The sequence below is a fragment of the Canis lupus genome, chromosome 14, assembly GCF_003254725.2.
Source record: "Canis lupus dingo isolate Sandy chromosome 14, ASM325472v2, whole genome shotgun sequence".
NCBI classification, from domain to species: Eukaryota; Metazoa; Chordata; class Mammalia; order Carnivora; family Canidae; genus Canis; species Canis lupus.
In genome coordinates this window covers 7,964,234-7,988,556 of record NC_064256.1, presented here as the reverse complement: position 1 = coordinate 7,988,556, position 24,323 = coordinate 7,964,234, and the positions used below count along the sequence as shown (strand labels likewise).

Genomic DNA, 24,323 nt, shown 5'->3' with positions numbered 1-24,323 from the left:
CGTCCCGGGAAGGAGCTGCGGGAGGCAGCTGCTGGGGGCGGCCTGTGGGAGTCCTCTCCCAAGTGATTATGTGTCCTCGGTGAAACACGAAGCAAGGGCATCCATCAGCTGAAGGTGAGGAAGTGTTGGAGATTTGAGGGGAGTGTAGCAAACAGGGAAATATAGAGGGAGTCCTGGGATTGAGCGAGTCCCCCTTCAAGGGTCAGATTTATGATTTGCAAATATTTTCTCCCCATCTGTAGCTTGTCTTCATCCTTTCAAAAGGGTCTGTCTCTGAATGAGTTTTTAGTTTTGAAGAAATCCAATTTGTCGATTGTTCCTTTTCTGGATCCTCCTTTTGGTGTCAAGCCAAAGAACTTTTTGGCTTACCCCTAGATCCTGACGGTTATATCCTATGTTTTTCCTAAAAGTTTTATAGTTTTTACATGTTACATTTAACCATTTGATTCATTTTGAGTTACTTTTGGTATAAGGTGAGCCACCTAGCTCAAGGGTCATTTCTTGGCCTATGTATGTCCAGTAGATTCCATCTGTTGAAAAGGCAATGTTCTTCATTGAATTGATCTTGCACTTCTGGAAAAAACCAGTCCACCATCTTTGTGTTGGCTCTATTTGGGGGTTCTCTATTCTGTTCCTCTGATCTCTATGCCTATCCCTTTGACGATATCACATAGTATTGATTACTTTAACCTATATACTAAGTCTTGATATCAGGTAGGGTGATTCCTCCCACTGTATTATTCTTTTTCAAAATTCTTTTAGCTCCTAGAGCGCTTGTGCATTTCCACATAAACTTTAGAATAAGCTTGTCTCTTTCTGCAAAAAACCTTGCTGGGAGTTTAATAGAAATTGCTATAACCTATAGATCAATTTGTTTAGAATTGACATCTTCACTATGTTGTCTTCCAATCTGTGAACGCAGTATATCTCCCCAAGTATTTAGGTCTTGTTTGATTTCTCTCAGTGGCATTTCATCGTATTAACGGAGCCCAGGTGGGGCAGAGGTAAGTGTTGTGTCTGATGCCTAGAACTGGAAGCTCAGTGCAATTTTCAAGTGAGGCTTAGGAAAAATTGGTGAAGACCTTGAAGGAGTTTGACTAAGAGAATTTCCTCAGTCTGGTTCAGAGTCGATTGTTCTTCAGTCACTCATTTTCTGCTGGAGCAGAAACCCCAGAGAGGGTGAGCTGGGAGCCAGCATGAAGGAGGAAGAAGGGGCCCTTTTGCAGGCAGGTAGGGGTTGGCCACCAGCGTCCAGGAAGGGCGAGGCGTCTGGATCGTCGAATCGGACCTCGGGGACCAAGGGGGACCGAGGGCTCCGCCAGGCACCGCCCGCGCCGTCCTCCCCTGGCTTTGGAGGGCCCCTCGGTGGCCGGCCCAGGGTGAGCGCCCCGGACGGCGCCGCGGCTGGAGGCCCCACGAGGGGGCGCGCGAGCTCAGCGCCTGCGGTCGAGGCGGACGCGGGGCGGCGGGAGGGCCGCGGGGGTGGAGCGGCCGCAGCTGCCCACACCCCCGGGAGCTCGGCTCTGCTTGCCGAGCCCAGCAGACAACTAACAAGCTTTTGCTGATTGAATGAATGCATTGTAAACTCCGTTACGGGGAGAAATTCGAGGTTTAACCTCTATCCCACCCTATTACATCCGCAGATGGTTACATATTAAAAGAAGCCTCGGGCAGAGAGCAGCGCTCCCTCGGAGCTTTGTGCCCTCGGTTTGGAGACGACGTGCCTGAAGGATGGGATGGGTGGTGGCGCTTAGCGCCTCTCCTCAAAGCCGCCGCTGGGATGGACTCAGGCCCCAGGGGAGCCCCGTACCCCGCGCCGGTTGGCACGGAGGGTGTCAGGGCCAGCGGGCAGGTGAGTTGGCGGCTGGGCAGGGCAAATAGCTTCAAACCCAGGGGGGCCTCTCCTTCCCCACCCCTGGCTCAGACACAGGCTCTTTCTGGATGCTCAGCCCTCCCAGCCTTGGCCATCTCTTCTCCACCAGGCCTCTTTAACCAGCTCCCCCGGTGCCCCTGCCCGCTGGGATGGCAGCGCAGGGCTGGTAGTCCTGCAGACCCGGGTTCAAGTCCCCGCTAACCAGCTGGGTGACGTGCAAGAATTTACTGTTAAGAAAACAAAATCCAGGGACGCCCGGGTGGCTCCGCGGTTTAGCGCCGCCTGCAGCCCAGGGCCTGATCCTGGAGACCTGGAATCGCGTCGCACGTCGGGCTCCCTGCATGGAGCCTGCTTCTCCCTCTGCCTGTGTCTCTGCCTCTGTCTCTGAGTCTCTCATGAATACATTTTAAAAAGAAGAGGAAGAAGTTATTGGAAAAAGTAAAGAAAGGATTGTTTCAGGCAGGGTCTTCCTTTTGGGGAGAAGGGATGGGCAGGGTTTTTATCATGCACATGACTTCACTAGGGCTGATCAGAAAATTTCAGATTGACTTTTCTTTTTAGTTTATTTTTATTTTTAAAAAGATTTTTATTTATTTATTCATTTATTTTATTTATTTATTCTGTGGGACTTGATCCCAGAACCCCAGGATCGCACCCTGAGCTAAAGGCAGGTGCTCAACCACTGAACCAACTAGGTGTTTCCAGATTGCCTTTTAAAAGATCACATTCTTCGAAGCACCTGGCTGGCTCAGTCCACAGTCCGGGGAACAGGGAACTCTTGAAATCAGGGTCGCAAGTCCGAATCCCACGTTGGGTGTGGAATTTACTTAATAAAAAAATATATGTATATATACTTAAATAAAAAATAAGATAATTCCTATTCCTGGAATAGATTGAAACTGTAAGTCTTGGTTTGCTGTTGTGGGGGGCATATGACTCCAGTTTGGGCTTGTTTTTCCTTTTTAACATTAATCTTCCAATCCTCTTTTTCCTCTCAGTTACACTGAGAGATGGGATTACTTAAGGCATTACCACAAGAGTCGCCTGAGGATTAAATGAGTCATTTAGCTTAGTGTCTAAATGTGGTGTCTGTCCCAAATGCGGGGCGACTGTCATGTCAAGCCCATGGGGCGGCCACGGAAGGATTCACCTGAGGCACAACAAAGGAGATAGAAGTTGATTGAGTCCACCCCACAGGGAGCAGAGGTGCGGCTGTCTGCCTGAGGCAGTGGGTAGGGGCTGTTTTTAAAGGGGGAAGAGAAGGAGGTGTGGTGACATATAGCATTTTCCCTTTTTCGTTAAGTGTGCCTAATGGTACGTAGCCCATTGGTCAGTTGGGCCTGTGGCTATTCTGAGGTGGGCCCCACGATGGGCCTGTCTGGATTCAGCCAGGGGGTGGCCGCGGCCCCTTTCTGCCTTCTACCACACAGGCCTGTTTGCCTAAAAGCGGCCTCTGTGTTTTTAGGCGGACTGTCCCTCTTGGCTAACCTCAGCTGGGGCCACTCTGGCACCTTTTTAAAAAAGATTGTTTGTTTGTTTATTTATTTATTTATTTGAAAGCGAGCAGAGAGCACAGTGCTGGGTGGAGGAGCAGAGGGAGAGGGGGAAGCCGACTCCCTCCTGAGCAGGGAGCCCCACGTGGGACTCCATCCCAGGATCCATGATCGTGACCTCAGCCAAAGGCAGGCGCTTAACCCACTGCATCACCCAGGCACCCTGGCACCTTTTCTTTGTAGTAGAGGAGGTGGCTTTTTCACCCTCAGCCCATCTAGGCCCTTCAAGGGCAGTGGCTGATTCACCCAGTGCCGGCTCAGTACATGCTCCCCAGGAGGCAGCACCACCGGGGACCAAACTCTCACAGCCACTGCTCACTCCTGTCCCCCAAAGGCTCTTTGGTTCCCTGTACCTCCAGGTCCTAGGAAGGACCCCTTCCTTCTGCTTTTCCTCCTGCCACAGCCAGATCACAGCCTGCAGCCCTGCGGCTCCTCAATCTTCATAGGCCATCCCGTCTGGCCCTGCTAGCAGCTCCCGGGCTCTGTAGGCAGATGGTTCCAGCAGGAGACCCACCCCCAGGAGGGCTGCGCCCCTGTCACCCGCCTCATCTCACCCAGGCTCCGCTGCTGACTCCTTGCTTCACTTTAAAGTAAATTCTGTGGCTCCCTGCGCTCAGGAGTGCTCATGGTTCTCAGCTAATGTCTGAATATTGGTATCAGAGGCTTAGCAACCAGTGGGAGAGGGCTGCACCAGGGGGTGGGGGCAGAGAGCCAGCCAGGCCCCTTCAAAAGGAACCCCCGCCCCGTGCTTTCCTGCACCCTTGCCGGCTGGCTTCAGCCTGAATCCTAGGAGCATGCTGGTCTCTGCTCAAATGAACCCCCACCTCTGCAACCCTTGTCTCCTTATCCTGCTTTATTTTTTCCATAGCACTTATTACTACCTGACACGTAGATTAGATTTATTTGTTTAATGTCTGTCCTTCCCCATTAATATTTAAACTTCAGAAGGGCACCTGGGTGGCTCAGTCAGTTGAGCATCTGACTCTTGATCTCAGCTCAGGTCTTGATCTCACGGTGGTGAGTCTGAGCCCCCCCTGTTGGGCTCCATGCTAAGTGTGAAGCCTACTTTAAAAAATATATATTTAAACTCCACAAAGGCATGGGTGATGGCTTATTAAAAGATTTAGTTCTGAACTGGGGTCCCTGGGGTGCCAAGTAGGGACTACTACAACAAAAAATGCCAAAGAGAGGGAGGGGAAAAAAACCAAACCCGTGAAACTTTCCACTGAAAATTAGAAGACAGAGGAAAAAAAAAAAAAAAAGACATAGAGGAATCCTAATGCTAAGAAAGACAACAAAATCTACAATCAGAAGGCAAACTCATGAGAACCGCATTAATTTTATAGAATAGGTTGACAAATACTTTTGAATAAATGTGTTTAGGGGCTCAAGAAAGAGTATCTTCTATTAAATAAAAAAATTTTAGAGCTACCTGGGTGCTGCAGTCAGTAAGGCATCCGACTCTTGGTTTCTGCTCAGGTCCCGATCTCTGGGTTGTGAGATTGAGCCCTGTGATGAGCTCTGTGCTGAGCGCAGTCTGCTTAAGATTCTTTCTTCCTCTCCCTCTGCCCCTCCCATTTGTGCTCTCTCTCTAAAATAAATAATAAATCTTTAAATATTTTTTTTTTAAAGAACAGGATGTTCAAATAGGTGAAAATGAACCAAGAGGTAAAGTCTTGGAAATGAGGGGAAAAAATTAACCATTAAAAAATGTGAAGTACACATTCCACAATTGAAACATAGAGTATATTAGTGAATCTGAAGATAGTACAAAATAACCTAGAGGGTAGCCCCGGTGGCGCAGCGGTTTAGCGCCGCCTGTAGCCCAGGGCGTGATCCTGGAGACCCTGGATCGAGACCCACGTCGGGCTCCCTGCATGGAGCCTGCTTCTCCCTCTGCGTGTGTCTCTGCCTCTCTGCCTCTCTCTCTCTCTGTGTGTGTGTCTCTATGAATAAATAAAATAAAATAAATAAAAATCTAAAAAAACCCCCAAAAAACAAAAAACAAAACAAAATAGCCTAGAATGCAGTGTGAGGTGAAGAGATTCAAATAAGGGCTAATTAAGACTCATGAATGCTTGAAAGAACCTCCAATATATGAAAATAGGCATCTCAGAAGATGAGAAGGGAGAAGTAACATTTGGAAAGATAAAACCGAGTATTTCCTGGATTGAAGAGGACACGAATTCTTTGATGATCAGTGCACTCCAGGTGCCAAGCAGGGTCAAGAAAAATAAGTGTGCACCTAGACACATGGTACTAAACTGCAGAGTATAGAGAATAATGAGATTTCAGAAACACTACTGACTTAGTCCGTTTGGGTTGCTATGACACAGCAGCACAAATTGGGTGGATTACAAAGGACAGAAGTCTAGTTCTCACAATTCTGGGGTTGGAGGCCTGAGATTGCATGCCAACGTGGTAGGGTGAGGGTGCTCTTCTGGGTCTCAGACTTCTTGCCATATCCTCACATGGTGGTAGGGACAAGGGATCCCTCTAGATTCTCTTATGTAGGGGAACTAATTCCACTTATGAGGGCTCCACCTTCATGACTTAAGCTCCTTCCAAAGGCCCCACCTCCAAATGCCATCCCCTTGGAGGGTTGGAATTTCAACATCCAAATTTTAGGGGGCACGAACATTCAGATAAAATAAAGGCCCATCCATTAGACTCTCAGCCAACTTCCCATTAGCAACAATATCTGCCAGAAGACAATGGAGTAATATATTTAAAGCTCTGAGTTTATATGCAGCTAGATTGTCATGCAGGAACAAAGACAAAACGGAGACATTTTCTGACATAGAAAGAGAATTTACCTCCCTCGGGATGTTGACCACAAGAAAGAATAATTCAGCCAGAAGAAAAATGAACCCAAAGGAAGATGTGGGATGCAATAAGCAATTAACTGCTAGCTGTATTTTTATTCTTTTAAAGATTTTATTTGTTCATTCCTGAGAGACACAGAGAGAGGCAGAGACAGGCAGAGGGAGAAGCAGGCTCCATGCAGGGAGCCCAGCGTGAGAGTTGGTGCCAGGACCCCGGGATCATGACCCGAGCTGAAGGCAGACGCTCAACCACTGAGCCACCCAGGTGCCCCCTAACTGCCAGCTTTAAAAAGAAAGTTTTTGTGTTTTAAAAAGGGGTGAAATTCAAACTAACAAGACAATGAAAAACAGGGATGGATGAGAAGTTGCTGACTCAGCAGGTCCAAGGAGGCCATACTGCACACTGACTGGTTAGCGGGGTACCAGCTCTGCAAACCCCTAGCTTCCTCAAAGGACTCAGAAGCTGGCAGCCCCTACACTGCTGAGACTGGGCGTAATGGGTGGGGGTACACAGGGATAAGTGGCAGAAAGCTGTTCAGGAACCAGTTGGACCCTAGATCTCAGCCTCCCTCCTGCTCCAGCTGCTGAGCAATGCCCATTCCCACACTGGCAGAAGTCTGAGGGATGACTTTTGGGATGGAGAAAATCAAGTTATGAGGGTATGAAGACTGTATCCAAGAAAGAAGGAATTTAGTTAACGCATGCTTTATGAATGCAGAGACTGCCTTGCCTTCTTCCCTACTAGATTCCCAACACGAAAGACCTAAAAAGGGGGCAAGATGAGGCCAACACCAAACGGTCCATCAGAGGACTCTACAAAGAAGCTCAGAGTTGACACCACCACCTCCCATACTCCCAAGGGCTCAGAGCTTCCAAACAGCTCCATGGCTCTGGCTCTTGGTCATAAACACACAAGCAAGGATCATCAGCATCTGAAGAAAGCCTCCAACATGAAAGACAGAGGCCAAAACGACATTACAAGGCAAGCCAGCAGAAACAGACTAGGAAATCAGAAGGAAAAAAATAACAGAGCTATCATAAATACCCTCGGAGGCAAAAGAGGTTTTGCATCCATGAAATGAGAAAAGGATGCAGTTCCGTTTCTGACCAAGGTGCTGAACAAGCACAACTTCTGGCTCCTTCCATAGAGATCAGTGCCCAAGAAGCTGTATGAGGAGAACACCAAGAAGGGTCTGAGGACCCCCTGGGAACTGTTGGGGTTCCTCTCTTTTGTCTCCTCTGCCATCACTTGGGGAGAAATAGTACCTGTTCTGTGCACTCAGACTTCTGGCCCAGGGGTCAGTGGGAGTGAACTAGAAGCCCTCTACCTGTGAGCAGCTGAGGAAAATAGAGACTGATTATCCCTGGATAGTCTCTTCCCCACCCTTCACTCTGCATACCCCCAGGTCTGCTAAATGATGATCTAAGTATCGCCTCCCAATCCTTGGGGGGAGTGTGTGTGTGTGTCTGATACAAGAAGTTGTTTTGTGGGGTGCACACTGAGGTTTTCTGATGTCTGGGGCTTTCCACCCCAGATCTCATCTGCCCCACCCCCCTGTCCACAGAGCTAATGGGGGCTGACAAGCACAGAAGTCCGGGTGTCCTCATTGCCTGACAGGGTAGCCAGAGCCCCAGGGGAAAATGAACACTGAGGAGCACAAATATTTCAAAAGAAAAACAACATATTGGATTTCAGATTCCATCAGAAGCATAAATATTAGAACAGATGGGCCAAATGTTCTAATTAGCCTCATAAGCAGAGAAAGATAAAGGAAGATATTAGTAACATGAAACAAAATAAGAAAACATTAAAAAGGAACCAAGCAGAAACACAGCCCTGGATATGAAAAATGTAATAGTTAAAATAGAATATTAGAAATGGAAAATAGAAGTGTTGCGATAACAGGATAGGGTAATTACAGGCTGAGGAGTGATTTGGAAGGTCTGATTGAGGAAATCTTCAAGAAGGAAGAAGGAAAGGACGAAGAAATGGGAGATGAAGGGCACCTGGGTGGCTTAGTCGGTTAAGTGTCTGACTCTGGATTTCGGTTCAGGTTGTGATCTCAGGGTTGTAAGATTGAGTCCTGAGTCAGGCTCTGTGCTGGGTATGGAGCCTGCTTAAGTTCTCTCTCTGCACCCCACCTCCCCTGAAAATAAAGGAAAAAAAGAAATGGAAAATAGAGAAGAAAAACAAAGAGATGTAGAAGTCATTAAATGAAACTCATATTCAAGGAACAGGGAATTAGGCTCCCATTTTGAAGAGAGGAGTGTCCAAGAATTGTGGATGTTCTATCCACCACATTGGGGGTGGATTTTTCTTCATAATACATCCTGCTTGGGATAAATGAAGATTGATTTATTTCATCAGTTTTGGGAAATTCTCAATTATAATCTCTTCAATTCTCTATTTTCCCCTCTTGGACTCTTGTCAAACATATACCAGATTATCTTATATCTCTTAACTTCTTTTATAGTTTCTATGTCCTTGTCTGGACTAAATTATTTGTAATTCCTTGTATTGATCTTCCAGTTCACTAATCTCTCAGCTAAGTCTCCAACTGAATCCAATCTGCTAGTCAGCCCTGAAATTTTTTTAATAGATTTTATTTATTTATTCATGAGAGACACAGAGAGAGGCAGAGACATAGGCAGAGGGAGAAACAGGTTCCCTGAGAGGAGCCTGAAGTGGGATTCCATCCCAGGACCCCAGGGATCACACCCTGAGCCGAAGGCAGATGCTCAACCTCTGAGCCACCCAGGCATCCCCAATCCTGAATTTTTTTATTTTAAAATTATATTTTTCATTTCTCAAAGCACTACATGCATGTCAGGAATGGTCAGTTCCCCCCACTTTTGATAATCTTTCATTGCTGGCCCATTTTTGTGATTTCGTCTCTCATTTCTTTATATTTCCTATGTAGTTACTCTATCCCTCTGTCTAATGACTCCAGTATCCAATATCCTGAGGGATTTAACCCTCTTGTTGGTTGTTTCTCCTCTCACCCATGGGAATTTGCTTTCTATGGAGATTTTTTTAAAAATATTTTAAAGTAATCTTTACACCCAGCATGAGGCTCAAACTTACAATCTTGAGATCAACAGTTGCATGCTCCACTAATCAAGCAAGCCAGTCACCCCTGGAGATTTTTTACTCTTTGAGTTCACATTGATAAATATTAATCTGTGGAAATCTTTGGGCCCTAATTGAGGATAAATTTCTCCAGAGAAGGTTTGTGTTTGCTTTTTCTAGATGTCTAAGGGTGTACTGAATCAGGGCTGGTGTCATCTTAGCTACCTTTGAGGGTCCCAGTTTATTGCAGGAGTTTGAGTTTAGGTTGCCTGCCTGCTGGCCAAAAGTTTTTCTTGCACCTCTTACAAGCATGGGCATGTGCACTCAGGACGATTCCATCTCTCCTCTATGCTTGTAACCTTACACTTTGGTTTCAGCTCATGTGGTCCCCTGGAGATTTTACTTAAACTCCTGCAGGATAGACCTGATGGTAGCAACAAGACTTGTCAGGGTATCTAGACTGCTACTTCCCAGAAGTGAAAGTCCTAGGAATTATTTACCATGAAAATATTCAGAAAAAGAATCAAACTAATGAAGAGAACTCAGCAAATTGCTGAAAGAGTTTGACATAAAAATGCATAATATTTCTATACATAAGTAATAACCAATTAGAAAATATGACAGAAAAAAGGTCATTCACAAGTACAATAAACTTTAGGACACTTTGGAATAACTCTAACAAAAGATATGCAAGATCTTTATGGAGAAAAATCACAAAATATTATTGAAGAACATAAAAGAAGATCTGAATAAATGGAGATTTTTAAATGCTCATGGGCAATATTCATGGGTTGGAAGATACTCTCGTAAAAGTGTCAGCTCTTCTGAGTTTAGTGTATAAATCCTATACAGTACAAATGAAAATTCATGTGAAATCTTTTTGTGGAACTTGAGCTTATTCTAATATTAATATGGAAGGCCAAAAAAATTTTTTTAATGGAAAGCGAAGATAATTGTGAAGAGGGGTGGAGACGGGGAGGGGGAAACTTTCCATACAAGATATGAAGATTTATTATAAAGTCGTACTAACTAAGACAGTGTGGTATTAGCACAGGGACAGAAAAGTAGCCTCATGGATGCAAACAGACTACAGTTCAGATAATAAACTCACTCATATTCGGAAACCTGATATATGAGAGAGGCTGATTATATTAGTAGGGAAAAGAAGGACTATTTTATATGCTGGGACAAATTATTATCTTTATTGGATAATCAATCATCATAGATACCAGACAAAAATTCTTTCTAGAGTAAAGACTTCAATGTGAAAAGCGAAACTTTGTAATTCTTGGAAGAAACCAGAGTAGAATATCTTTGTGATTTCGGATTGGGAAGAGAAGGTATCTTAAACAAGACACAAAACCTCCCAATTACAGAAAATGACCGATAAATTTGACCTCATTAAAATTAAGAGGTTTTGTACAACAAAAGATACTATGAACGCAGTTAACCACAAAACACAGACTGGAGAGACTTTTTGCAATGCAAATAACCAGCAATGAGTTAGCATCTAGAATGTATTAAAAAGTCCTCCAAGTCAATTTTTTTAGAAAGACACACTAAAAAAATGACAAATGGTGCACATAGGCACTTCAAATGGTCAATAAGCCAATCTGAAAAACTGCTCAACATCAAGTCATCAGCAATTGCACATTAAATATACATCAAGCCATTGTCAGTAGACATTTCGTATTAATACACACTTACAGTTTTATGGGTGTAAACTGGTATAACCACTTTCAAAAGCAATTTGGGAAAATCCAGTAGAGCTGGAGGGGTATGTCCTTACTCCCACCAATCCCACTCCTGGACAGATTCCTTGGAGAAATCACCATGCATATGAATAAAGAGACTATAAACAGGAATGCTCATCCCAGCACTGTTTAATAATGAAAAACTGAGATCACAAGAGAGTGGATAACAAAATACAAGGCCTCTATTAACAGTAAGTGAACAAGAGCTACATATATCAATGTAGATGCCTCTGAAGCCAGAGGATCTAAATCAAGTAAGTAACAGAAAAATGCATGGTGTCTAATGCCATTTATAAAAAGTTCCAAAATATGCAAAACTAGACTATATATTGTTTATGGTTATGGTTACCACATAAATTTGTAGGAAAAGTATAAAAACATGCATGGGAAGTAAATACAAAAAATGTTAAAAATTGATAAAGCTGAGTGTTTGATAAAGTGGGAGTATGGGTGCTTTATTATAGTATTCTCTTTACTTGTCTCGGTTTTTGAAATATTTATTTTTGAAATAAAAAGAGCACTCCATAGCTGTTGTGGGGAGGGAGTCGAGGGGCAAGCCCTGTTGGTGGCTTTGGCAGTGGTGGCAGTAAGAGGTGGTGGGTGGCTGGGGGAGGGATGTGGCGAGACGGAGAGGGAGGATGGGATTTAGATTTCTCCTTGCAGATGTGGGTTTGTTTTTGCTTCATTTTGTTTTCTCTTGAAAACTATGTGGAGGCTAAGTAAAAATTTTAACGTTTGACCATTTCAAGGGTTGTCACTGAAGTAGGGAAATAGCACCCTTGCACAGCACTGGCCTAGGTATAAGTCTGATCATTGGTTTTGTTGGCAATCCAGCGGTAGCTCCACTGCCGTTCATTCAAACCCATGTGCAGGGAGACCCACGCAAGGACCTTCAGTGTGGCAACATCCCAATGTCCCTTGAAATCTTGAAAATCTTCTGCACAGCAAAGGAAACCATCAACAAAAAGCAACTTATAGAGTAGGAAAAAATATTTGTAAATCATATATCTGATAAGAGGTTAATATCCAAAAGTTATAAAGAATTCATACAACCCAATAGAGAGTATGGGCGCGTACCTCTCTCTCTTTCTCTCAAGTAAACAAATAAGATCTCTTTTTTAAAAATGGGCAGAGGAACTAAATAAACATTTTTCCAAAGAAGACATACAGATGGCCAACAAGTATATGAAAAGGTGCTGAACATCAAGGAAATGCTAATAAAAACTGCAATGAGATCTGACTTCTCACACCTATTAGAATGGCTGTCATAAAAAAGACAACAGATAAGTGTTGGTGAGCATGTGGTGTGCACTGTTGGTGGGAATGCAAACTGGTGCAGCCACTACGGAAAAACAGTATGGAGGTTTTCGAAAAAATTAAAAGTAGAACCACGATATGATCCAGCAACCATTCTTCTGGATTTATATTCAAAGGAAATGAAAACAGGATATCAAAGATATTTACACTCTCAAGTTCATTGCAGCATTGTTCATAATAGCCAAGATATGAAAATAACCTATGTGCTCCCCAAAATGTGAATGGATAAAAAAGATATGATATATGTGTGTGTGTGTGTGTGTGTATACACACATATATGCAATGGAATATTATCCAGCCATTTCCAGCCGTTTGCAGCAACATAGATGGACTTTGAGGACATTATGCAAAATGCAATAAGCCAGACAGAAAGACAAATACTGCATGGTGCCACTTATATGTGGAATCTAACAAACAAACAAGAAGAGTCAAACTCATACAAACAGAGTAGAAAAGTGGTTGCCAAGGGCTGGGAATAGGAAAAATAGTGAGAAGTTGGTAAAAGAATACAAACTTACAGCCATAAGATGAATAAGGTCTAGGATTTAATGTGTGACATAGTGACTACAGTTGATACTATCATATTGTATAACTGAAATTTGCTAAGAGAGAACTTAAATGTTCTCATTAAAAAAAAAAAAAAAAAAAAAAAGATAAGTAGGGGCTCCTGGCTGGTTCAGTTGGTAGAGCAACTCTTGATCTCCAGGTTGTGAGTTTGAGCCCCACATTGGGTGTAGAGAATTATTTAAAAAATAAAATCTAGGGATCCCTGGGTGGCTCAGCAGTTTGGCACCTGCCTTCAGCCCAGGGCGTAATCCTGGAGTCCTGGGATCGAGTCCCATGTCGGGCTCTCTGCGTGGAGCCTGCTTCTCCCTCTGCCTGTGTCTCTGCCTCTGTCTCTCTGTCTCTCTCTGTATGTCTCTCATGAATAAATAAATAAAATCTTAAAAAAAAAATTGATGTGTAAGGTGATGGATATGTTAATCAACTAGATGGAGGCATCCTTTCATGATGTATACATATATCAAATCATCACAATGTTCAATTTAAATATCTTATAATTTTATTTGTCAACTTCTCAGTAAAACTAACAAGAGGGAAATTATCCATTTTCCCATGATATGAAATGTAAATGCACATGTAAGTAATCATCGTTAGTCATCTGACTCTTCTTATGGTGGCTTTTGCCTTACAGACTAGTTTTTGTTTCTACATAGCTAAATCTATCAATCTTTTTTTTTTTTAATTAAGTAATCTCTATGCCCAAAGTGGGGCTTGAACTCACAACCCCAAGATCGAGAGTCATGCTCTCTCCACTAAGCCAGCCAGGTGCCCCTCTCAATCTTTTCTTTTATGGCATCTAGGTTTTGTTTTGTACTTTTTTTTTAAGATTTATTTATTCATTTATGATAGACATAGACATAGAGAGAGAGAGAGAGAGGCAGAGACACAGGCAGAGGGAGAAGCAGGCTCCATGCCCGGAGCCCGATGTGGGACTCGATCCCGGGACTCCAGGATCGCGCCCTGGGCCAAAGGCAGGCCCCAAACTGCTGAGCCACCCAGGGATCCCTGTTTTGTACTTTAAAAGATTTTCTTTAAGTTATAAAAATTTCTCCTATGGTAAAAAAAAAAAAAATAGATCAATATGTATCACTTTGAGTAGATCTCAAAAGACAGTGTTCAGTGAAAAAGAAAAAAATAAAGCCCCAGATGATATGTATAGCAAAACTTGGTTTATGTAAATAAAACTGCAGAACAGTTACATATTTTCTGTGAACACAATTATGTACATAAAATGCATTTTAAACAATTGGAAGGAACTCATCAAATTCATAATAGTGTTTCTCCTGGTGGTTGTGGAAGTCTGAGGAGATGTTAGCTTTATTCATTATGTCTCCATTTTCTTGGTAAAGGACACTATATTCATATGTTATTTATATACTTTTTAAAGGTATAGACATAAAATGTAAGAAGGAAAAGCACAAATGCCAAGATGTTTTACAGAGATTATTTCTTAGGGGTGAGAGCATGAACAATGACATCCAGGGTGAACGCTGGCAGAAAGGGCAGTGATGGGATGCCTGGGTGTGCAAGGTGGCAGTAACTGTTAGAATGGAGGAGGGGGTGCTCCCAGGCAATGACTCAGCTTCCACTGGGTGCCAAGGTTTCAAATAACCCTCCTTGCAGTGGGTTTTGGCCAAGTCTACCCCCTGTGCTCTTTTCAGGTAAGGCTCCTCCTCTTCTTAGGAAACTCCTTCTCCCTCCTCTTTTATTTCAGAATACCACCTGATGGCTCAGCAGCCTAGCACTCTCTGCCCCTCTGGGAAGACAGAAGCCCCCTACCCTTCCAGAGCAGCAAAGAAAGGGTAGGCAAAGGGAAGACAGCCGGAGCTCTCACACCTGCAGCAAAAGGAATGGAAACCATGCAACACCTGGCAGACAGGTAGCAAGAGCTCACCAGCATAGCCAAAGTGCCTTTCTCCAAACACCAGGTAAGCAAGTGATAGTGATAGGTGTCCAATAAATTGAAGAATTGCTGATTTAAACAAAGTTAAACAGGCTTATTGAGGGATTTGCCTGAGTCTTTAAATTCTACTGCACCGGGATCCCTGGGTGGCGCAGCGGTTTAGCGCCTGCCTTTGGCCCAGGGCGCGATCCTGGAGACCCGGGATCGAATCCCACGTCGGGCTCCCGGTGCATGGAGCCTGCTTCTCCCTCTGCCTGTGTCTCTGCCTCATTCTCTCTCTCTCTCTCTATCACAAATAAATAAAAAATTTAAAAATAAATAAATAAATAAATTCTACTGCACCTTGTGGGTTTCTGAGGAGGGTTTTACACTAGAGGACTGCACACGGTTCCCTTAACTTCCTGCACGGTGGGGCTCATGTTCAAGGAATACATGTTAAGTGTCTTGTGGAGCTAGAGTCCCAGGACGCCATATCAGGAGTAGATGATATGATTATATTATAGCAATTTTGATTATCATTCTTTCCCTTATGAAGCCCTGGGCTTTTATTTTTTTATTTTTTTATTTTTTAAAAGATATTTATTTATTTATTTGTTTGTTTATTTATTTATTTATGATAGACATAGAGAGAGAGAGGCAGAGACATAGGCAGAGGGAGAAGCAGGCTCCATGCACTGGGAGCCCGACATGGGACTCGATCCTGGGTCTCCAGGATCATGCCCTGGGCCAAAGGCAGGCGCCAAACCACTGAGCCACCCAGGGATCCCCCATGCCCTGGGCTTTTAGACTGCAGCTGAGCATGGAGGGGCCCTTAAGCCCAAAGCACACAAATTCATCCTCTTGGGATAGATGGGTGATTATTAATTGTGGAAAGAGGGAACAGGACACAGGTCCCATATTCAAATCATCTGAAGAACTCCTTCAGCCCACACCATCTCCACTTCCCTCCTCCTACCCATCTGAGCACCCCATGGCCTGGGTTCTTGCACTCATCCCTGAATCTCTAACTTTCAAATGTAGGGGCTGGTGCAGAATAGGTGCTTAGCACATGTTGTTTTTACCATAATACAATTCTTTACCTGGCATAGTGTTTAGAGAATTTTCTTATTTCTATGGTGAAGTAGATTAAAGTTTCTCAACTTTGATAAATAGATGATTGAGTTTGGCTGGTTGGGGGGATAGATTTGTTGACCTTTATTTAATGAAAAATGTCAGACATAGGTAAAAGTAGAGGGAATTGTTTGATGAACCCAGTGAGGGGATTTTGCTCACTCACAAGGTTAGGTCAGCTTCTAACTTGTTGAGTGGGACTGACAAGCCAAGAGACAGAGAGAGGGAGAGAGAACCTCGAGCCAGGGTGGGGTGGGGGAGGAGCAGAGGCAGAGGGAGAGAGAGAATTTGAAGCAGGCTCTATGCCCAGTGGAGAGCCCAACTTGGGGCTCGATCTCACAACCCTGAGATCATGATCTGAGCCAAAGTCAAGAGTCAGATTCTTTTTTTTTTTAATTTTTATTGATTTATGATAGTCACACAGAGAGAGAGAGAGAGGCAGAGACATAGGCAGAGGGAGAAGCAGGCTCCATGCACCGGGAGCCCGACCTGGGATTCGATCCCGGGTCTCCAGGATCGCGCCCTGGGCCAAAGGCAGGCGCCAAACCACTGAGCCACTCAGGGATCCCTCCATCACCACAGTTAAGATACAGAGCAGTCCTAACCCCACAAGGATCCCCTTCCTCCACATCTCCAGTCAGGGGTTTTGAGTGCATGATGTGAGAGATTAAGAAGGGTGGAGGGAAGGGCAAGACCCAGTGTGACAAAATAAGATATATATGATCTCTGTCCTAGTTCCTGGCACAGAGCTCCTATAACCTTTGTAATTTCCTAAGAGATAGGGATGCTATGAGTATCTTTTGTTCTAACATTTGGTCTTTGACCCAGAGCGTTTTTATTCTAATGAGGAGACTCTTGGTGGCTTGTGGGTAAAGGCTGGCCATAAGAAAAACTAAGCCATAATCATGAGCTTAGAACTCTCCACCCACCCTCTATTCTCCGAAGAAGGGAGAAGCATGGGAGATGAAGTTAATCTTTGATCTTACTACATGATAAGGCCTCCACAAAATCCCTGAGGTATGGGGTTCAGAGAGCTTCCAGGTCGATGAAGGCATCCCCGTGCTGGGAGGGTGACATACTCCAACTCCATGGGAACAGAAGCTCCTACATTTGGGACCCTTCTGCGCCATGCCCTGTGGACCTCTTCTTCTGGCTGTTCATATGTATGTATCCCTTATCATTTCCTTTGTTAACAAACCAGCAAACATAAGCAAGTGCTTCCCTGCATCCTAAAATGGCAAAACAAAGTATCAAACATGAGGAGAGGATTATGGGAACCCCTGATTTGTAACCAAGTTGGACAGAAGTGGAAGTAACCTGGGACCTACTACTTGGCAATTGGTGTCTGAAGTGAAAGCAATCTGGTAGGACTGAACCCTCAGGCAGTTAGTGTCAGAGTTGAATTCTAGAACATCCAGTTGTGTCCAGAGAATTGGAGAATGGGTCATTGTGGGTAAACCGCCCCCCATATTTGGTGTTGGAAATGTTGAATAGAAAGAGGAAACAGTGAGTGTTTTGTTTTCCTGAGGCAGCTGTAGTAGGAGAGGCACTTCGTGGAAAGAACAGAGAAGATTACAGGGGGTTATCAGTTGTGTGGTGACTGATTGCAGCTTCTCCATTTTCCCCCAAATCTAAAGAATCACCCATCAATTCATTTAGAGTTGGATTTGGCTAGGAAGGGTGTGCTGAGTGCTGACTCGAGTTCAAGTGAAATCTCAGCTGAAATCCACTATGACCTAGACAGGGATGGGCAGGAGGTATTATCTCCATATTGAGAGCAGCAAAAGATTGAACAGAAGGGATTTGCCCAAGGTTATACAGCAGGTAGGCAACAGGCTCTGGAAAAAATCCAGGTTTGGAATGCACTGCTCCCTGGGCTCATGTCTGGCTAAGTCAATCAAGACAAAAACAAACTCAAAGTTTCTGTTTCTGGCCCAGGACAACTCCTGCTTGCTCCAGCCCAGGGGTCTCTCAGTGAATGGAGCTACCACCAAGTCATCGTTGACTCGTGTCCTGCTTTCACCTCTGCATCTTGTAAATCAGCATGTCCTAGACCCCAATACCTTCTCATCACCTCCACCGTAACCACGGGAGTCAAGCCTCATCACCTCCTGATGGATTATTTTGCAAAAGCCTCCTAAACAGTTTCTGGTTTTGTTTTTAAACTCTACCCCCAACATGGGACTCGAACTCACAACTCCAAGATCAAGAGTCGCATGCCATACTGACTGAGCCAGCCAGGGGCCCTCTAACTAGTTTCTTTGCTTCATTTGTCCTTCAGCCCGAGTGATCCAAGTTGGGGGGTTGACCAGCTGCAGCCAGAAAGCCAAATCTGGTCCATGAGCTAAAAATGATTTTCATGTTATTAAATGGTTGGAAAAAAATTCCAAAGAATAATATTTTGTGATACATGGGAATATGAGATTCAGATTTTATTGTCCATACATAAATTTTATAGGAATACAGTCATGCTCATTTGTTTATGTATTGCCCATGGCTGCTTCCGCAGAGCTGAAGAGTTGGTACAGTGATCATACTAACTACCAGGGTCATCATCCCCTCCCCAATCTCCTCCGAGGGCTTCCTCCTCCCCCCAGAGGGAGACCCAAAGTCCCAGAGGTGCCCCCCTGCCTCTCTGACTCATCCCCTGTCCTCCGACCACACCAGCACCACCGCACTTACGTCTACTGACTTTGGGTCCCCTCCCCTCATTCATTGTGTATGCTAACCTTTCCTCCTCAGGAATGCTGTTTCTCTCTTGTGATGCTCTTCTGTTCTGTGTAACTGGCTCCATTTTCTCCAGGTTTCCACTCTTTTTTTTTTAAGATTTATTTATTTATTCATGACAGATACAGAGAGAGAGGCAGAGACACAGGGAGAGGGAGAAGCAGGCTCCCTGCAGGAAGTCCGATGCAGGACTTAATCTCCAGTCTGAGGATCTTGCCCTCAACCGCTGAGCCACCCAGGTGTTCCTCCAAGTCTCCACTCTTATGTCACCTCTTCTGAGAGGCCTTCCTTGACCATATCTGCCCCTGTCCCTCCATCTCATTCCCTCCTCAACTCCTCCATTGCACTTTTGTCTGTCTACTTATGCATCCTCTGTCACCCCCACCCGGACATAAGCTCCACCTGGGCAGAGCATATATTAGATGCTCAAGGATTGTTTGCTAATGAATGAATGAATGAATGAATGAACATGAGGCCTTTATTGGCCCAGGAGCTATGTGTCCATTTCCCTAACAGGGTTACTTCTGTCGTAGGGGACATATTCCCATCAACTCCTCCCTAGTATTTTTTTCTCCTCTGCTGTTACTAACCACCATCAGTTCCTTTCCCGAGGAAGTTGTCAGCCTTAAGGTCATTCTGCAAAAAACCAAGGAGACAGCAGGTACTTAACCAGTTTAAGGAAGAAATGTCTCCCCTTCTCAGCAGGTGAAAAGGCTCTTTCTTCTACTATCAAGAACCCCAATCCGTAAAAAAAGATTAATCATATAAACATTCAAGTTTGGTGACTGGTACAAATATAGAAAGTTTCAACTCACTTCTTTTTCTTTTCTTTTCTTTCTTTCTTTTTTTTTTTACATGATTTTATTTATTCATTTGACAGAGAGAGCAAGAGACTGCAAGCAAGGGGAGTGGCAGAAGGAAAGGGAGAAGCAGACTCCCTGCTGAGAAGGGAGCCTAATGAGGACTTAATCCCAGGACCCTGGGATCATGACCTGAGCTGAAGGCTGACGCTCAACCGACTGAGCCACCCAGGTGCCCCCCATTTCTTTTTCTGAGTAACAGGAAACAACCCCAGCCAATGGACATGGCCAATTGCAATGCTGCAGACAGCTGGGGGTATGAATATGTGAAAGGTACAGGGCATGGGGTAAATTGGTTAGATTATGCCCCAGTAAAACAACAATCCCCAAATCTCAGTGTCTGAAAACAACACAGCTTAATTTCCTGCTCACATTACATTTCCATCAAGGATTGACAGAGCCCATTGAACATGGTGGTCACCCAGGAACCCACGATGGCAGAACAGCTGCCAACTTGAACGTTGCTGGTTGCTGTGCCAGAAAGGGACCTTAAGCTCTGATGGAGAAGTACAGAGCATTTGCAGCCACTAGCCAGAACTAGTCACATGGGCTCAGCTCCCAGTCACGAGGGACGAGAGAGCAATCCTATCCTGTGCCTGGAAGGCAGAGGGTTGGGAATATTTGATGAACAGCAGTAATGACAACCACACAGGGTGAAGAAAATTTGTTCTCTTTAGAGGAAAAATAAGACCAGGGAAGGATAAGGGAGGGCAAGAAAGATAGAAGCTAAGGAAGAAAGGCCTCAGAGGCCCCCATGGGCATGCCAGTCAGCCTAGCAACTGGTCACACTCATTTGTTCACCTGAGCTGTAAATTTCTGTGTGTCATCTATTGTCATGGTGTTTGAAAAGCTTATTATGCACTATACAGAGCTCTTCAACTATTCTTTACTCTTACACATTTATAGCACCCTTCCAAATGGGTAAGTCACAGCAATCCTCCTCAGGTAAAATTATTCTCCAAGCCCTCGCTTCAGTGAGCAGGAGCATATAATCCCTGGGTGACATTCCACACCAAGGCATAAACTCGGGAACAGGCACAGTTGCTCACAGTATTTCACACATACCTAGCACTAATGACTGCAGATCAGTAAAAGACAACTCCGATTTCTCTTTAGGGCTGACCCTAAAATGTATTTTCCATTTATATCCGATCCCTCTGGTTCAGTCAGTAATTTTCCTTGGAGCAGTGTTGTTCAATAGAACTTTCTGCAATGATCAAATGTTCAGCACCTGCACCATCCCATACAGTGGCCACTAAATACAAAAGCTGGCCATGGTGCATTTGATTCCAAGAGCCCCTTCTGACTCACACTGCCTTGGTTCAGCTCTCCTATCCAGGGAATATGTCTAGACTGTTCCTTATAAGAGTGGCCTCTAATTGAATGGGGTAGGGGGAAGTGGACTGCTGCCCAAGCGGTATTATTCCATGGACAAGCTGGCCAGAGCTCCGGAAGGTGGCCCGCATGCAGAGACTTGGAGCAGTGGTGACTGGCTAAGCCTATCAGACTGCTTTTCCTGGAATTTTAAAAGGCTCGGCCAAACAGCAGTGAGAGGAGGCGGGAGCAGGCAACTAGAAACAAAGAGGTGGTTGAGAGAGATGGATTCCTGACAGCTGTCACGGTTCTAATCCCAGTTCCCAACCGCTTAGATCCTTCAACAAACATGAAAATAAAGTACCCTTTCCCTTAAGGCGCATGGATTGACTATTTGTTCTTTGCCTCAAAAGAAATAAGTAATTAAAATTCCTCCAATTCAGGGTCTCTCAATCTGGCACTATTGACAGTTGGGGCTTCATAATTCTTTGTTGGGGGGCTGACCCCTGCATTGCAGCATCCTTAGCTTCTACCCACTAGGTGCCAATAGCACTGCCCGCCCACCCTCTGCCTGTCATGATAACTAAAAATGTCTCCAGACATCGCCAAATGACCCCTGGTAGGCGGAGGCAGGGGAGGGTGTGTGTGCAAAAACCCCGACTCCCCACCTCCTGGAGAATCAACCCTGCGGAACTGTATCCCAAGTCGACCTCCTCCGGCCTCCTTGAGGACAAAAAGATAAAAGCAGCCCCGTTTATTCCTAGCAAATTCACAGTTCTCCCTCCCTCTCTTCTCCAGGCTAAATAAAGATAGCTTTTTTAGTCTTTTTCCTAGAGTCTGTTTCACAGATATTGATGGCGACATCTAAAGATGAGACTAGAACCATTTGGTTGAGAGGGACTCTGTTCCCTTAACTCTACCTATTTATAGAGACAGGGGAACAGACACATCCACGCAGCCCTGTGACAGTGGCAGCTCTGTGGTCAAGGAAGTAGCATCTCAGAGCTCAGTGCTGGGCTGAGCCATTCTTCCCGTGAGCTGATTCAGACCTGCTGAGCCAACAAACTGCTAATTTACAAAAAAGGGAAATGATCCTTCAAGGCCATTGACATTTATGTCTTCCCATCCCTCTGAGTATTTCAACTGTTTCTGCAGTCTCTCCACCTGGTATTCTCACAGATACCCAAACTCAATCAAAATCAACCTCCTTGTCTTCTTCCTCAAATCCGTGCTTTTTCTATTGTTTCCAGTGTTTTCTATTGTGTCCACCCCGTTTCTCGAATCAGAAGCCTGAGAGTCAACCTCTGAATGGATGTAAAAGGAAAAGAGTCTGGAGATACAAGAGTCTGGAGAGTGAGATCATGGCCAACTCATGGAGAGTTTTGTGTGCTGTGCTAAGGCCTTTCGTTGTTAATGTCTACCTCCCCTTGCTCATCAGCCATTTCCTCACTAACTTCCCACAGTTTGACTTGCATCCCACCATATTCACACATCCCACCCACAGGGAGAGGTTTATACAGGGTGTATACACCAGAGGGTCAGAAATCCTGGGGCCATCTTAGAATTCTACCTCCCACAGCCCCTAGGCCTGGACCCGACTGCCCCTGTTTCAAACTCAGCATATTCAGAAACAAATGCTTTCCTAAACTGACTCCATGTTTCAACTTCACCATTTAAGGAAATGAGGCAATGGCACAGACTGTTAGCTCTCCCCTCACTATCTAAATCCCTCTTCTTTTATAGAAACAGAATCTACTTCTACCATGGCCGATATCATGGAATTTTTAGCTGGGTACTTAGAAAAGGCCACTTAGAAAACAAAGATCACACTCTTAGCATCTCTTGCAAATAGGTGTGGTCACAAGACTCATTTCTAGAAGTGGAATATGAGTGGAAATGATGAGTGGCAGCTATAAGGAATCTTCCTCAAGTGACCCTGCCTCTTTCCTTTTGCCAGTTTTTCATTCCTTTCTCCATACAGATGCTGGAACTCAAGTGCCACCAGCTGGTACCATGAGAATAAGGACCACACCCCAAGATGGCAGATGAGTGAATTGTCAGAACCCTGGATCTCCAAGAACTTTGTGGAATAGGGCTGCCTTCCCAGTTTTGAATTGCAGATCTCTGGACATACAACCAGTAGAGAAAGAAACTTCTATTTTGTTTAAGCCATTGTTGATTTGAGTGTCTAATACTCAGAGTTTAATATAATCCTAACCAACATGGGGGTTATTTCTTTAGTCTCGCTAGACTTGAAAACTTAAATATATTTTTCTTCCCTCAATCCTCTAAGCTCTTATGCCCACAAGGTCCTAAGTCCTGTTGATTCTTCCTTTGCGCTTCACCTCACACTCACCCCTTCTTTTGTAATTTCCATGGCCTGCTTTGATCCCAGCCTGTTCTCTTGACTCCATCTCTCTCCCTCCAAGCAAGGCTGCATAACCTCCAGATTCCTGAAGTGTCACATTCATCATGTCACTCACCATCCTTAAACCCTAAAACCTGGGGTCCTGTTGTGTTTAACAGGATGAAGCCCCAACATTTCACCCTGTCATTACACTGTTCCATAATATAGCCCCAAAGTTTTCAACTCCTCCTTCCTCTTATATGGATCTTCCCCAATATCCAGGGGGGTATGTTGTCTGGGGAGTCCCCCAGACAGCCCATTTTGTCCATCACTTTGTGCTGGAGAGCCTCAGTCCTGGTCACACATTAGAATCACCGAGAGCTATTGAACATGAGCAGAGCCCAGCATTTTAGCACTCAACACATGAAGGCATTATCTCCTGTGAGCCACAAAGCAGGTATGTGAGATGTAAGTACTCTCATCATCACCATTCTACAAAAGAAACAACAAAAAATTTAGGAAGTTCAGGATATTAGTCCTGGTCAGAGGGTCAGTGATCAGGGATACAGGATTCCAGCAGAAAGGACTTCCCTCTAAACCACTACTGTGTAGTCCCTTGAACTATATTAGAGATAATTACAAATTAAAAATAATTTCTGATAGCATGGAACACGATTAATTGCCAATAAATCACAAAGTACAAGTGAACATTTAAAAACTACAAATGCCTGGTCCTCACCTGAGACCATTGGAATTTTGAAGTTTCTTGAGAGTATGGCCTGAATATCTTTATACCATCTTCAGATTTATTCCAAGGTGATTCTAAAGTGCAAACAGAGTTGAGATCCATTGCTTAATACAGTTGCTCTCACCTATCTGTCTTCCTTTCTTTCCCACTCCCCACTCTAGGCCCTACTTATCTTTTGGGGTTCAGTCCAAGTGTCAGTGTGTAGCCGGCCAGTTTTCTCCAACCTGAATGATCCCTTTTCTGAATGTTGGTTGCAAAATTTGTCCACACCAGCTGAGCTGGCACCTACTCCACCTCTCAGTTTGAATCCAACTCTTGGCTTTATGCCACTGGATCCTTGGCAGGTTTTCCAAATTTA

The 24,323-nt window shown here is 44.5% G+C and overlaps 1 long non-coding RNA gene across 1 annotated transcript; it reads left to right on the top strand.

The window, feature by feature from the left end:
* Positions 1 to 1,474: 1,474 nt before the first annotated feature.
* LOC118350646 (uncharacterized) lies at positions 1,475 to 23,942 on the top strand. Its single transcript, XR_004804854.2, has 3 exons — positions 1,475 to 1,852; positions 14,671 to 14,884; positions 19,577 to 23,942. It is a non-coding gene; the product is annotated as an uncharacterized LOC118350646 (long non-coding RNA).
* The last annotated feature ends 381 nt before the right edge of the window (positions 23,943 to 24,323 follow it).